A 15,813-nucleotide genomic window follows, 5' to 3' on the forward strand; every position below is an offset into this window, starting at 1 on the left:
TTGGGTTTTGCTTCAGTCACGAAGCACCAGGAAGATGTCTTTGCAAGTTTGCTGCTTTCTTATGAAGGCCTATTTATTAGAGAACAAATTCTTGAACATACGCTTGAGATCAGTTGCAATTATTTATCAATCTAGACACACTGAAAATTATGTGTTCTGCTTAACCAACGTGTGGTTGGCTTGACTTTGGGATCATTGATTCTATGTTTAGAGAGTTAGAGAGTCAGTGAGATGGAGGTTGATACATATGAGTCTATGACTAAAGTTAAAGACTCAGCATGCCTAAAGCTGTTCCATTGGACTGGAGCTTTGTTTAAAGCACATCCAACTGTGAACAATGTTCTCTCTTAAATGAAAAGGCAGAACATAATTAGAGTACTTTCATGTATTAAGCCTTCTGATAAATTCAAGTGAAAAAATGTGAATAGTATTATCGCATAGCACACTGATTCCTTGTTTCTATTTTTGTGTTATGGTTTTCTATTTTTGTGTATTAAGCCTTCTGATAAATTCAATTATACTGTTTCCCCAAAAAGGGTTTACCGTGCTGCTAAAGAGATGAGTACCACTAGTATAGCAGGCCAGCCAAATCGTTGGACATAACATGGTTTTTTAGTGTCGGGGCTCACTTCTGTGACATTGTTGGTAAGGCGTTGATGACATTATATTTAACTTGTACTAAAATGACAACATTTCTCGATATTTTCCTTATTACTATGATTTTGTGGTGAATTCTTGTAAGTATGAACTCATTAATATCACCATAAAACCAAATATTGATGCTACTTTTGCAAATGCATTTCTAAATGGTTTGGAAATATTGGAGATATTGGATGGATTAGCTCCAATTCCTAATGTTGGAAGCCAAGAAGAGAAACAGAAATGTATTGGCTCTTGTGGTTGGTTCAGCTATAGAGAAATGCACAACACCACATTTTCTGTTACAATGGTAAATTTTTATCTATATGTGTTGTCCTCATAGTTCATGTTTTTTTTTTTAGTAATTTAAGGTTTATATTTTTCTAAGAATTTAAAAAAAAGAAAAAGAGTACAGATTGTAGAATGCTGAGTGAGAATTTCATTTTCCGTAAAAAAATTTGAAATTAAGTTAAAAAAAAAATTGCTTGGAATATTCACTTTGCAGCTATGAGTCATTGTCTTGCATTAGACTAGGAAGCTCAAGCCCTATTTATGTACCGTCAAGCCTCGTGCTCGCGCTTTTTTTTTTTTTGGCCTCTTTACTTTTTTTTGGCCCCCGTTTTTTTCTTCTTTTTCTTTTTGGCCTCTTTGTTTTTTATTTTTTCTGGGCTCTTTGTCTTTTCTTTTATGGTCCTTATTTTCTCTGTTCCTTTTTTTTGGTGGGCCTTATTCTCGTAATTGGGCCGTCGAGCGAAACGGGCTTAACTTCAACTTGGGTCGCGGAGGCTAAAGCAAGACGATGACCCATCGCAGCAGTGAATATTCGGCCCAAGTGGGTTGGGCAGAAGTTTCACTTGTGTAATCCTATATAAACAGTACTTTCCTAATCCATCTTTCCGATGTGGGAAGGCCGTATGTCTCACGCCTCCACTTTGAAATCGTCAATCTGACTTGTCCTGCCCACACTGCGACATCAGAGTCGGACTGTGACTCTCGATACCCATCGTGTGGAGTCGCACGTAGGGCTGGGCGTTTAAGCCCGAAAACCCGCAAACCCGGACCGGCCTGTCAAAGCCCGACCCGTTCGGGCCGGGCCCTATTTTTTTATAAGCAAAACGGTTCGGGCCGGGCCTTCAATTTCAAAGTTACGGTTCAGGCCGGGCCTTCACTTTCAAAGTTTGAAAAACCCGTCAGGCCCGTTTTAGTTAAAAATAGACAGATGTCCATATATTATTGGTCCAAATATAGGGCTCAAAATCTTAACATAGGATCGAATGCACTGAATCATATTCCTCACTAAATACCTAAACGACTAATCAGTCTCAGACTTTCACTAGCCTCCAATCCCTCCATTCTTCCCAAACCCGATCTGAAGACTTAGAGAGGCCGCCTCATTTTCTTCCCGATCTGAACCGAGAGAGGTCGCAGCCTCCATTTCTTCCCGATCTGAACCGAGAGAGGTCGCAGCCTCCATTTCTTCCCAAACCCGATCTGAAAGACTGAACCTAAAGAACCGCCTCCTTCAGTCCTTCTTCCCGATCTGAACCGAGAGTGGCCGCCCAGCCCTAGTAGTGTTCCTCACTTCACCACCAATGCCTGCACCGCCATCTCCCTCACTTCACCTGCACCGCGATCTCCATCACTTCACGCCGAGACTGCTCTCTCTCTCTTCACATCACGCTGTGAGTTTCTTTCTCTTTCTCTTTGTATCTCTCTCCCCCTTTCAATCTCTCTGTGTTCTTACTGTGTTTTCGCTTGTCAAGTTTTAAATTTGTTATTGATTTGCAGGCGGTTCGCTGGGTTTGTGTTTGGTGCCAAGGGGACTGTGATTCAATCGCTGGCAATCTGCGTCCTGTGATTCAATCGTTTGCAAGGTATTTCTGAGTTACATTCATCTGTAGACGATTAGTTCCTTGTACATTGTTGACTTCCCAGAACTGTTATTTAACGTCGTGGTTGATCATGTACCTAGTGCTTGTACTAAGTTCTAACTTAGTTGATGATACTTTAATGGAAGTTTACTTCGGATGACTGTAGTGCAGTATTTGGCCGGATAATGGGTTTGTTAAAGGCTTATGAATTCACAGTTTGATACCACGCATTGCAGGAGAAAGTCTTTGTTTTTTGTTTTTGCCTTGTCTAACTTGGGTTTATGTTAAGTTCATGCTTTCACAGGGACCACTTCAAAATTGACCGAGTTTCCAATCTTGTGTTTGGTTACAGTGATTCAATCGCTGGCAATCTGCGTCCTGTGATTCAATCGTTTGCAAGGTATTTCTGGGTTTGTCAAGTTTCTGTGTTTTTTGTTTTTGGGTTTTTTCTTCTTTTGTTAAATGTTTTTGAGGAGGATAGTTGTTTTTGGATATTTTGAATAAACTGGAGGATGGTAATTGGTAAGGTTTTGTTATTTGGTGAATTCATCTGTGTAAGTGAGGGTTTTGTTTAGGAGGGTACCATTAGTTCAAAATCAAGATCAAGAAGAGGAAGAGAATAGACAGTCTAGACAGTCTACATTTAATTTGTGGTTCTGGTGAATAGACAGTCTAGAAGGTCGAAAAAAGGAGAGGAAGAGAATCAAGATCAAGATCATACCATTAATTCAAAATCGGTGATCAAAATCAACTACGGTGAACAGCGGGTAAGAGTTTAGTTTTCTAGAATCAAGATCAACATCATACTTCTTGACTTTCTGATGGTTTGTTATCTAAATCAATTTATGATGCCTGTTGTAGGGACAAGTGTGGAAGCCAATTAATGGATGGCTACATTGTTGGTGAACTGCTGGATTGAAGACTGGAAGAATGGCTACTAAGTTGTTGTATTTGAATTAGGACTTTCTAATTTCTATTTCATTGCATATTTGTACTTGAATTTGGACTTCATATTTAAATTTGGACACTTTGTATTTCAATTGTAGCTTTAATTGTTCTTGATGAGTACTTGAATTTGGATGTTATGTATTCTAGATATTCGAATTTGCAGCTTGAACTTTGGATTTTGATAGTGTTTTAATTCAAATCTTCACCAGGTTGATCTGAATGATATATAGCAAAGTAGATATAAAAATGGTAAAATACAGGTTTTTGGGCCCGAAAGCCCGCAAGCCCGGCCCGAAATGAAACGGGCCGGGCTCGGGCCGGTCCCTGTTTGTGTCAAAGCGGGCCGGGTCCGGGCCCAATGAAAAACGGGCCGGTCCCGGGCCCAGTGAAATTAATTTTAGACCCGGCCCGTGCCCAGCCCTAGTCGCACGTGCGTCTTCGTCTTCGTCTTCGTCTTCCTCTGATTCTGAAAACCGCAAAAAAAAACTTTTCAGTTCGGAGAAAATCATACCTGGCATGAATGATTCTTCTTTCTGCGAACCCACGACGAGCTTCTTTCTATTTGGGAAGCTACGGCAACGCGTCTCGCTCCGAGCTTCGGAAGACACTCAGGGAATCTCTCGTCTTCTCAGCGTAAGGGCCCTGTTACTTGAAATTTAGCTAGGTTTGCAGATTGGTTTCAATGCTGGTTATAAGTTTAGTATTGTTTGCTCATTGGGCGTTGGAGGTATTCGGAATCTGGTATTCCCAGATTTCTAGTACTGGCTTCGATGCCTTAGCTTATTCCCAGATTTCTATTGGAAGAACAGAGCAGCTAATGCAGCTAGTAATGGATGGGGAAGTCGACATCCAGGAATAGTATCTAGCCTTATTTAACGCCAAACTCTCCGATGAGGTAAGGATTTTATCCGCACCCGTCATCTTCTTTGATTTCATTGGATTATGAATTCATTGTTCCAAATTATGTACACCAAAGTATGAGTAATCCCAAAATATAGCGTTATTGCATTATTTTTTCTCAAAATATATTGGCCGGAAGTAGACTACACTCCAAGATTGAACTTTTGCTCTTCTGCTTTAGTTTAGTTTTTGTTTCCTTGTCTCAGTGCCTCTTTTGTGCAGCTCCCCTTAGTGTCTATAGGTCATCGTCTTCTTTCATGATAAGAAATATAATATGTTGGTTCACCGTAAAAAATTGATACACGTTTGTTTTGTGGAAACAAGAATGGTAAAAACATATGTATAATTCAGGATCCGTCAAACATTCCTGAGATCAAGAAGATATAGCTTCGTTTTCATGTTTTATTCTTAATTTTTAACTCATACTGTAAGATGTATTTGTAATCTAGGAGATGTAAATGAATACTGGTAATGTTCCCACCTCTTTTTCTTCTTTTTTTGCTGCATGAGGTGCAGATGTGCTCTCCTTATCTGATTTCTCTTAAATAAACTAGTTAATTCAGTTCTATATGGTTTGTCTTCAAAGTGATAATTTTTATTGTTGCCATTGATTAACTTCATATATTTCCTCAAGGTTGTATTTTAAACTTATACCCCATGTAAAATTTTTGTCATATAGGTGCTTCAAAGCATCAATTCATGCTTGGTGAGCAGCTTAAGTTTCTTCCTAATCAAATCAAAGGTAACTCTAGCTTTTGGCTGTGATCCTCAGTTTAGATCATTTTTATAAGCATTACAAAAATCATTCATCATTGTCTATTTCACTGGCAAGTTGAGATGTTTGTTAGGTATGTCCTTGTTTTCATTTTTTTATTTTTTTTTTTGTGTGTCACTATGTTATTGATTGCTCTCTATCATGGCTGAATTTTGCTTTCATTCTAATGACAAGCTCCTCTATAATGGCAAGCTCCTCTATAATGGCACTGTTAGATTAGATGTATTTACTTATAGAAATCTGCATTTAACACTTAATAGGGCAAACCTCAAATGCTCAATAGGATTCATTCTGCCATAATCTCGGCTTCTCCTTTAGCATTTGAAGCTTCAAATTTGAGGTATGAATCATTTTTTTAATTTTTGTCATCAGCAGATGTATATTTTAATCATAATTCTGTCATGCTTAAAGTAACCAGAAAATATTTTCATGTATAGAGTTTCTCCTTTTCTATTATTACCAGGGAGAATAGTAACATGTAATTTGCTTATCTTCTGAACATGTATTTAGACTTCTCAGATGGAACAGAGGGTACAAGATGCAAAACAACTAGTTTTTGCATTTACAATTCATAGTTATATATATCTGATAATGTGTTGGACAAGGAACACAATCAGTTTGAACTTTGTTATATTTTACCATGGTTGGATTCTGTATTTCTTACCCCGTGTTTGTATTGGCGACTAGATGCAGCCCATAATAATCAATAATTGCTTCACCAGTACATTAATTTTTCCAAACTCTTTTTCAGGGGATCGATAATGCTTTCATCTTGTAACTGAGTAGAGATGCTTTAATCGGGATTGTATGCCTTATCTCCAGGATCTCATGAAGATAGAGGAAAGCTTTACTTTTTATACTGGAACACCAGCTTTTTGTATTTCAGTTTTGTGAATTTCTTGTATCTTACACTTTGGTTAAAATGTATGATATTAGTCTTAAAAGTAATTTAACTTATTCTCACCTCATTTTAGGAATCAGTGTTTCACCATATTTATAAAGAAACAAATGCTAGTAGATTGTCTTGCTAAATTCAGCACTTAGTTGAAGCTTTCTTTTCCAGTTAATGAATATCAAAGTTGATTCAGTACAGCATCTAAAAACATCCTGTGAGAGGTACTGCGTTCTCTGATCTTTTGATGATGCAGTTCAATTGAATTGAGCCTGCAACATTTCTAATAAAAGTACCAAATTTAATTAACGTTAAAAATGAGCCGATAAGTATTCCTCAACGGTCATGAACTATGAACAAAAGCTACATGAAACTATGCTCGGGTCTGAACATAATCTCTGCACTGTCGTCATTAGACAGCCTTAACATTTGTAGTCATGTGTCTGCCTATCAAATCATCACGGGCTTGTATTAACGACTTGGGGTCAAATACCACAAACCATCTTCACAAGGAAAAAAGAAGTAGCAAATGTAAATCACAGTGATGGACAAACATTAGTACAGGGTACACCCATGACATAAACAATGCAATCCACATTACATAGCTGATCCATTACAGCTGGGTTTGGAGCAGGGAAGACCTCATGAAGCAAGTTTTGGCCCTCACTTGACATGTAGAATACCCTCTTTATCCTCGAAGAGAGTGCAGGAGCTGAAGGGCTTCCCTTATTGACAAGTGCCATATATCCCTTGATTGGATGAGAAATTTCATTATGGCCTCGTATTATAGTTCCATCCTCCACTTAGAGAGGAGGCCGACAGCGCCGCCATGGAAGAAAACCGAAGCCAGAAATAAAGCAAAATTTAAAACATTTTCTCAAAAAAGAAAAAAAAGAAAGCTAAACGATTTCCAAATCCCACTATGATAAGGATTTACAAGCCTTGCCAATATAAACTCACCTCTGTCCTCTTCGTTTCACCCTGCTCTGAACTGCATTTATAATTTCTCTTTACCAGAAACAAACCAAAAGAAAAAACCCCAAATTAAGCTCTTTTAGTTACTTATAAAGAGGCTCTCCCCGACCGTTTCTAGCTTTTTTTGGGCTGTAAAGACGAGTATTCCTAGCATAGTGAGGAGAGAGGGAGAGAAACAGAGGTGCACGTGGGCTGCTGCTCTTCTCCAAGAAATTGTCAAGGTCGGCTTTTGCACTCCCCCGTCGAGATGCCGGCCAAGGAGAAAACCCTTGAGCTCATGTTGAAGGTCGGACTGGACGAGCGGACGGCCAAAAACACAATGGCCAACAATAAGGTCACGTCCAATCTAAGGGCTGTCATTCACGAGGCTGCAGTTACTGATGGATGCAGTCGAAGCATTGGTAATCTTATATACACGGTTGCTACAAAGTTTCCAGCAAATGCCCTTGTGCATCGCCCGGTATTGGCACAGTACATTGTGTCTTCAAAGATTAAAACTCCAGCTCAGTTAGATGCGGCTTTGTTATTTTTTGCAAATACGGGGCCAGAAAACTTCAAAATAAGTGAATTTGAAGAAGCATGTGGAGTTGGTGTTGAAGTTTCAGAAGAAGAAATCAAGCAATCTGTTAATGAGGTTTTTGAAGAGAATAAATCTGCAATTTTGGAGCAGCGCTATAAAACAAATGTGGGTGGCTTATTTGCACATCTTAGGAAGAGACATCCGTGGGCTGACCCAAAAATTGTCAAGGCATCCATTGACACAAAGTTGGGTGAATTACTTGGTGAAAGGACTGCAGCAGATGATGAAAAGGTTCCTAAAAACAAGAAAGAGAAACCTGCTAAAGTAGAGGAGAAAGCTACTGCTGAAGAAATTCTGAATCCATATGCGATATTCCCTCAACCAGAGGAAAACTTTAAGGTTCATACTTCAGTTTTCTTTAGTGATGGTTCTATTCTGAGATGTTGCAACTCAAAGGAACTCCTTGAAAAACACTTGAGCTTGACTGGGGGGAGAGTTCTAACTCGCTTTCCTCCTGAACCGAATGGATATCTACATATAGGCCATGCCAAGGCAATGTTTATTGACTTTGGCCTGGCAAAAGAGAGAGGTGGTGACTGCTATCTGAGGTTTGATGACACAAATCCGGAAGCTGAAAAGAAAGAATATATTGATCATATTCAAGAGATTGTCAGTTGGATGGGTTGGGAGCCCTACAAGATCACTTACACTAGTGATTACTTTCACGATCTGTATGAATTAGCAGTGGAGCTCATACGAAGGGGTCACGCTTACGTTGATCATCAGACGGGGAATGAGATAAAGGAGTACAGGGAGAAAAAAATGAACAGCCCTTGGAGGGACAGGCCAATTAAAGAGTCGCTAAAACTTTTTGAGGATATGAGGCGTGGCCTGATTGAAGAAGGGAAAGCAACTCTGAGAATGAAACAAGACATGCAGAATGATAATTTTAACATGTATGACCTTATTGCATATCGTATCAAGTTTACTCCTCATCCACATGCTGGAGACAGTTGGTGTATCTACCCCAGTTACGACTATGCTCATTGCATAGTGGATTCTCTTGAGAATATCACTCATTCGCTGTGCACTTTAGAATTTGAGACACGGCGTGCTTCATACTACTGGTTGTTGCATTCTCTGGGCCTATATCAACCACATGTTTGGGAATATTCAAGACTGAATGTCAGTAACACTGTTATGTCGAAACGTAAGTTAAAATGTTAAATCGACTAGTGACTGAAAATTGGGTTGATGGTTGGGATGATCCACGCCTTATGACACTAGCTGGTTTACGACGTAGGGGCGTGACATCGACTGCTATTAATACTTTTGTTAGAGAAATTGGAATCACCAGAAGTGATTGTAGTATGATTCATATGAGTCGCCTCGAGTACCACATCAGAGAAGAGCTCAATAAAACAGCTCCTCGCACAATGGTTGTGCTTGATCCCGTAAAGGTCGTCATTACCAACTGGAAAGATGACCTCATAAAGGACTGTGAAGCAAGAAAGTGGCCCGATTCTGAGGCAGAGTCCTACAAGGTTCCAATTTCCATGGTGTTGTACATTGAGCGCTCCGATTTTCGCCTTAAAGACTCAAAAGACTACTTCGGACTTGCTCCTGGAAAATCTGCTCTGCTCAGATACGCATGTCCTATCAAGTGTGTGGATGCAAAAGATGTTGTTTTAGCCGAGGATAATGAGACTATCCTTGAGATAAGGGTCGAGTATGATCCGGAGAAGAAGACAAAGCCAAGGGGGGTGCTGCATTGGGTTGCTGAACCTTCTCCGGGGATCAATCCACTAGAAGTGGAAGTCCGATTGTTTGATAGACTATTCAACTCAGAGAATCCTGCTGAGCTTGATGACTGGCTTTCTGATCTGAATGGAAAATCAAAAGTGGTAATACCAATTGCATTCGCTGTTCCTCAACTTGCAAAAGGTGTTGATGTTGGTGACAAGTTTCAGTTCGAAAGACTTGGCTATTTTGTGGTCGACAAAGATTCGACTCCTGAGAAGCTTGTGTTTAATCGTACGGTCACACTGCGAGATAGCTACAAGAATGGGAAGTAGGTCATCTTAGGAATCATCAGCATAGAGAGGAATGTGGGAAGTAGTTTTATAGCAACAATTGACATGTTTCTTTTTTGAATATTTTGTTTAGACGGTTGATGTTTTTTCAACTATATTTGTTTTGTGTATATTTCAAAGGACAAAATACTTTTCTTTCTTTTTTTTTGTATATTTCAAAGGACAAGAGTTGAGAACAATTTCAAATTTGCTACATTAGTCTTTAAGTGTTAAGTACTTAATTTATCGACCTAGCCGTCTCTTCTCTCTGCTAGGGTTTCTCGGTGTCCCTGACATAGAAAAATTGCCAAACTTCATCAATCAAGTATCGATTTCTCTGCCCTTCAATGGCTGGAGGCATGACTAGGGATCACGATGTGATTGTCAATTGGGATTCAACGCTGGTTTCATTGGGGGACGCGGGAGCTGCTGCGTTCCAAGACGGCTTCTGGTATATGGCTGGCAGGCTGCTGGCCTTGAAAGCCAAGTTCCTGGGATTCAAAGGGACCATCACCACTATTTGGAGTGTCAGATTGGGTCTCACTATACAAGATGTTGGAGAGCGTTTTGTTTTTCAGTTCGACAATGAAGCGGTGCGTAATCGCATATTGCATGGGGGTCCTTGGTTCTACCGTAATACCATGCTGGTAGTAGGAGAGTATGATGGGATTTGTCCAGTGGAGGATGTGTCGCTGAATACAATGGAGGCTTGGGTTGCGGTGAGGGGTCTCCCTTTTGGCCTGAGAAACAAGAATGCGCTCGCGTTGGTGGGTACATCTCTAGGGACAAGGGTTCGCATGGATCTAAATGCAGTGTGAAGGAAGGAAGAGGAACAGAGGATAAAGATTTTGTTCGACGTTCGTCGTCGGATCCGCACTGGAAGGTGATTGAGTTCTCCCCGATCGTGAAGTCGGAGCTTTCCTTCATCTATGAAAAGGTTAAGGGTTTCTGTCGCGATTATGGGTTTTTTCTCCATGATGCTCTAGGTTGTGATAAGCAGCTGATCAAAGAAAAGGAGGAGATTAAGGCTCTTCCACCGGCGTCAGCCATGGCTGGTCTGACTCTTACCTCAGGGTCGGGGATTAATCGGTCACTGGTGTTGCCTGTCCAGGTTCAAGAGCATGTGGGCTGGAGTCAGGGAGGTAATACAGCTCGGGTTATTATGGAGGAAGAGTTGGGCTCTGAAGGTGTGGACGTTGGGGGATCATCTGGGGGGGAAGGGAGGCCAAGCGTCACTCCCTAATCTTGGCCCGGGATCCAGGATATTGGATACTCCCATGACTTTGGAGAAAGCACGGTCTGACATTAGAGATGTAGGTTCCGGGCAACTTCCTGTACTCCAAGAACAGATTGAAGAGACCTCAATGATTATGGCCCCCGCATCGGTGATGTCTCAGAAGGAGGTTGTGAAGTTCTCCTCGATGCAAGTGGTGCCAGTGGGGAGGAAAAGGAAGGCAGTTCTCAAGTTGGATCGGTTCGGGAAAAAGTACTTGGCTTTTCCAGCTTCGACACTTGAGGTTGAAGATAACGTCTCGCTGGTGCTACAACATAAGCATGGTAAGATATGGGTCCTGCTAAGAAAAAGAGAGTTTGGCGTCCCAAGGGAAGTAAGAATAGAGTGAAGTCTGCTGGGGAACAGGATGACAAAACTATACGTAAGTATAAACGTCGGGGAAAAGCTTTGAGCTTTGATTCTAATTTGGAAGATAATGTCCAGGTCAAAGTTGGCAAACTAGGGACGATGTTGGAGGAGACAAATGTGACTGCTCCTGCATTGGAATTTGCAGCTGTGGAGGTACCGGTGGAATGTGAGGGCTCACATTCTACCAATATTTTAGTTTAATTTCTTTCCGGGTCGCAAAAACCAGTGTCTTAGTTGGATACTTTTAAGTCTTGCTTCGAGGTTTCTTAGTTTTTGTTAGAATAAAGGTGCATGAATTTAACAAAAGGTGGGTGTACTCGGGATTTTGTGGGATTTTATTATTCTAGAATAGGTTTTCATGAGGTTCTAAGGGATGATTCTTTCTGACGACCCCATAGGGGTGTTTCGTTCTTGTACTGCTTGCTGAATTATAATGAAATGGCTGACCACGACAATTCTTGTCGTTCCTGTTGAACATTATTGTTCCTATCTCCCCCTAACGACGGGAAGACTGTCTCATCAAAGTGACAATCCGCAAATCTAGCAGTAAATAGATCGTCTGTCAAGGGTTCTAAGTAGAGGATAATGGTTGGAGAGCCATATCCAACATAAATGCCTAATCGTCTTTGAGGACCCATTTTGGTGCGCTGTGGCGGCGCAATTGGCAAATAAACTGTACACCCAAATATGCATAAGTGTGAGACATCAGGCTCATATCCAGTAACCATCTGGGACGCAGAAAAGGGTTGAGTGGCAGTAGGCCTCAGACGAATGAGCACAGCTGCATGCAATATTGCATAGCCCCAAGCAGAAACAGGGAGATTGGTGCACATAACCAATGCTCTAGCGACCATTTGAAGTCTTTTAATGATAGCTTCTGAGACCATTTTGGGTGTGAACATGAGGAACAGGGTGTTCAACCTCAATCCCAATGGACATGCAATAGTCATCAAACGTTTTTGATGTAAACTCTTCAGCATTGTCAAGACGGATTGACTTAATGGATGATCAGGGTGGTGAGCCCTTAATTTAATGATTTGTGTTAGGAGTTTAACAAATGCAGCATTTCTTGTGGCCAATAGCATGACATGTGACCATCGTATCGATGCATCAACCAACACCATAAAATATCTAAATGGTCCGCAAGTTGGTTGAATAGGTCCACAAATATCACCTTGGATTCTTTGTAAGAATGAAATATTTTCCTTAGTGTCCTTTGCATAGGATGGTCTTGATCCTAATTTTGAAAAAGAGCAGGCTTTGCAAAACGAAAGATGGGCTTTAGAAGTAACCAGGGAAGTATCCGGTTGAGCCACGAAGTCACAATTGACTTTAGAAATAGAAAAAGGAACCAAGGAGGTATTGGTGGCGTCAATACCACTTTTGGGCCGCAGGGGGTAGGCGGCGCCAACCCTACCTTGGATAGAATTTTGGTTCTGATTTCTTTTCGTTTTGAAAAATGGATGTCCGTGTGAAGTCTTTAATATACAGATCATCATATCACGACCTGGGTGTCCCAAACGGTCATGCCAAAACCTATATGTGTTAGAATCCCATAAGTCATCTCTCATGACATGGTTGGATTCAATAATTCGAATAGTGGTTGCATACAACCCATTAGAGCGACACATAAGTTTCTCTAGTACCCGTTTATATCCGTAGTCATTAGAGGTGATGCAAAGGAACTCTTGTCCATTCTCACAATGTGTTTCCACATGAAAACCATTGGCTCTTATATCTTTAAAACTCAATAGGGTTCTTCCAGCCCCAGGAGCATATAGAGCTTCGGTGACATTAATACTTGTGCCATTTGGCAACATAAATTGAGTTGGTCCTCGACCATGAAACAATTGTGATGGTCCAGCCATCGTAGTCACAGAAGATCGACTAGGCGCCATCCATAGAAATAGTTGCCTATGTCACAATATAGTATGTGTGGTGTCACTATCAACAAGGCATTCCAACTCTCCAGGAAACATACTGAAAAATAATAAAGTTTGGAATTAAAACATGTCCATGACATCGAATAATAATACGATACTTTATTAATAAAGATAGCCAATGATTACATCAAAGGTCCCAAAAAGCCTAATCCAAAATAAAATCAAACTAAGACACATTGTAGTCACTCTATCCGTTTGGTAACTCCAATCAAATATGACCAGGAAAGTAGAGAGAGATGTTGGTGTAGCGAGACTCTTTTATGTACCATTAATCTCAATGACTTTCCTAGACATCATATTTCATTGGGTGCACCACATAAGAAAGAGTTTAATACAATTGTCATTTATTGACTAAGGCATATTGCCATTACAAAAATTCTTGGAAAATAAAAGGACTATTCTAATCAAAGTCTGCAACATCCTTGTGCACTTCATCTTCCGCTTTGAAGTCCTCTATGGTGAGATTGACATCTCCACCATCTTCTTCTTCTTCTACAAGGTACACTTCTTGCTCCCTCAGGTCCCTGTATACCCTGTATCTTGAAGCTAGTTGCTCGCTTGCCTTGCATTGCTTGAACCAATGCTAAATTGATCCACATCGATGACACATGTCATTGTGGTTGCCTCCTTTTAATTGAGGTGCACGTTGTGGGCGTTCCCTAGGAGGGTTGGCGCCACCACCACTACCGATGGTGCCTCGACCACGACCAGGGATACCACGACCACCTCTCCCACGTGTGGTATTGCCACCATGTGTATTCGCACCAAACCTGCGGTTTCCTTCCTTGTTATGGTGGTTATATGGACCCATACGTCCCTCATATCCCTTATTCTTAGAGTTCTGCTCCTTACGCCATCTTTTGGGTACATTATAATTCGCCTCATGAACGCTCTTAGTTCCAATGGGCCTTGAATTATAATTTCTCACAAGTATGTTATCATGTTTCTCAGCTACTGTACCTACATGTGCTAGAACGAGCATAATTAGCTATAATGAGCCACGCTCATTGTACCGCCGGAGGTACCGAATCTCACCAAGGGGATGACCTGCGAAGTCAAGGCCAAGCGGGCTACCGCTCGAGCCCCAGACCGCCCCCAGATCACCGCTGACGCGCCGCGTCAAGATAGTATCAGAAGCCCCTGACGCTGGGAATCGAAGCACATCAGTCCCACATCGGAAACAAGAAGAAGATCAACCCCTTCCTCGCCTATAAAAGGTTCTCTCCTCTCTCCTCATTAATTACGCAATTACTACTCATTTATTGTTATGCTGCGCATATACAGTGACTGACTTAGGCATCGGAGAAGTGAAGACCGCCCAACGCGGTCTCCCTCTGACGCCCTGTCCATCGTGTTGCAGTAACAGGAATCACCTAATCCTAGGAGTAGCGGTCCGCCCACCGGACCCGCGTTAAGCAAGGAATCGGCTACCTCCAGACTTGAGCATCAACAGCTACATATATGAGATTGATAAGCTGATGAAACCTCGTGATCCGTCCAGCATTGACTTCAGTGTGTATTGCTTTGATACCACAATGGCTGAAACTGGGAAGGTGGAGAGAGTTTTCTCAATTAGCTCTTGCTCTGTGACAGGTTGTCCACAAAACCTCAACATGGACTGTAGGCGAAGAGGTTCTGAATTATATTCAACAACAGACTTAAAATAAGCAAAGCGCATATTGTTTCATTGAACCTTCAAGTCAGGGATGAGGGAATCTTGGATATTGCCAAAGCGCTCTTCTATCGCTACCCATAGCTCTCTTGCATCCTTGATCGACATATACTCCAATCTGAGTGCCTTGTCCATATGGCGTCGCATCAAAATAACTGCTTGAGCATGCTTTGTAGGTGTTCGCACGAACACACAATCCAGGTTAGGTGCCTGGATTTTTGGTAATATTCCCTTTGAAGTGAGGTGGTTCTCAACATCGTTTACCCAACTGTGGTAATCCTAGCCTGTTGAGTCAAGCATGGGAAAGTTGAGTCTAGGTTCATTCGACATCCTGAAAATAAGAAGAGAAGATATATTAGTTTCAGAGCTAAACTTCCACGAAAACTAAAATAATAAGATTTCCGAGCTATGCTACCAAGAAAACAATTTCTAAGAATCTCTTTTGGATTAAACCAAACAATAATGTTTTAATATGGTCACAATTTGATGCTTACGGACGCTCTTAGTCCAAGCATTATGAACACTCTTAGTTCATACGAACAATCTAATTAGTTCGTTAAGCGTGAATCCCCACAATTCCGCTTTATTAAATAATCGAACCCATGTTCGTATATTGAAAATCCTGCAGAAAATAAAGGAATTTAAAAGACAAGAAAGCAGGAACTTTAATCTTTAAAACTTGTTGAAATTCGTAGTAGATTCGCTTCTGAACAGCTCCCACTTCGAATGGTGTACAGATCTCAAAACGATTCCAATAAGGCTTAAATTTGGAGGTCAGATAGAAGAGGCAGAGACGAACAACTTTGATGAAGGAAGGATTTTGATCTGAGGTCCCGATCAAGAAGTTTCGGGGCGTGAAAACAGGCTAATCCGCACATGAACGAGCGTGCTGCTATGCTGTAGAGGCAGCAGGCGTGCAATGATGCTGCAGGGGCAGTAGGAGGCACATGGGTGCTCAAGGGCT

At 41.2% G+C, this 15,813-nt stretch overlaps 1 pseudogene; it reads left to right on the plus strand.

Annotated features, from left to right (window-relative positions):
• The first annotated feature begins 7,247 nt into the window (after nucleotides 1-7,247).
• Nucleotides 7,248-9,595, plus strand: LOC112201365 (annotated as a pseudogene).
• Nucleotides 9,596-15,813: the final 6,218 nt, after the last annotated feature.

The sequence above is a fragment of the Rosa chinensis genome, chromosome 1 (genome assembly GCF_002994745.2).
Source record: "Rosa chinensis cultivar Old Blush chromosome 1, RchiOBHm-V2, whole genome shotgun sequence".
NCBI lineage: Eukaryota > Viridiplantae > Streptophyta > Magnoliopsida > Rosales > Rosaceae > Rosa > Rosa chinensis.